This window comes from Curcuma longa, chromosome 12 (assembly GCF_044706935.1).
Source record: "Curcuma longa cultivar G26 ecotype Majalengka, Jawa Barat chromosome 12, ITB_CL_G26_1.1, whole genome shotgun sequence".
Lineage (NCBI taxonomy): Eukaryota > Viridiplantae > Streptophyta > Magnoliopsida > Zingiberales > Zingiberaceae > Curcuma > Curcuma longa.
Window position 1 is genome coordinate 5,504,319 of NC_133872.1, and position 1,130 is coordinate 5,505,448.

A 1,130-nucleotide genomic window follows, 5' to 3' on the forward strand; every position below is an offset into this window, starting at 1 on the left:
GAGAAATATTTTTAAAAGTTTTATAAAAAATGTTAAGACTATCTATCTCTATTTTCAGATTTTAGATTTTTAATTTTTTTATTTAATAATTTAAGCACATCATGATTGAATCTAGTGTTGGGCATCTGTGTGACGATGTCACTCGTGTGTGGTCCAATTTCGAGTAATCCATGTTTTGACATCCCTATCGTTGGACAAAAATAATATTAATCATTGTTAAGCTCATTATTACTTTTTAATTCTTAAAAAATAATTTTAAATTTAGGAATATTTTAATTATTTTTCTCTAATAACTATGTGTGTATCAATCAAAATTGATGTTAAAATTTTATTTATATGGCAAAAAAGTATTGGATCTAATTTTTAAATTTTTTGTATATTTAATATTTTTATCTAACACATTTTATGAAAAAGAGATCATATAAATTTTTCTTCTCCTATATAGACAATGAAAAATCTTTCTTTAAAAAAATAAAAAAAAGAATTGAATATTGAATATTTCTCCTTGAAACATTTTTAAATGTTAGTAAGTATGTAATTAATCTAAATATAATTTTAAAAAATTGTTTTGTTGAAGTGTAGAGAGCACCAAGAAGATTAAAAATTCTATCAAAGTGCTACACAATTTAAGATGTCTTATGAGTTGTGCCCCACTATTATCTCATTTTCTTAAGAGGTCCAAAAAGTTAACAAATTCAAATTATTTTGATGAATTCTCATACTTATTAGTTCTCCGAATTCGCAAAGCTCCTTCCTAAATTAACACTACAAAAATTAACGGAAATAGCGACGGATCAATTCCGTCGCTAATCGGCTGTTAACCTCAGTTAACGACCGATTAGCGACGGAAAACGACCGTCGCGTAAAATTCAGTCGTTGACGTCAATGCCTTAGCGACGAAATTATAAATTTCGTCGCTAATTAGAGACAGAAATCTATCCCGTCGCTAAAATTTAGAGATCGGTAACGATTTTCCGTCGCTAATAAATAGCGACGGAAAATATAATTCCGTCTCTAAATTTTAGAGATCGGAACACATAATTTGCGTCGCTAATTCGCGACGGAATTATAAATCCCGTCGCTAATTTGTGACGGAATTATAAATTCCGTAGCTAATTTACATGGGAAAA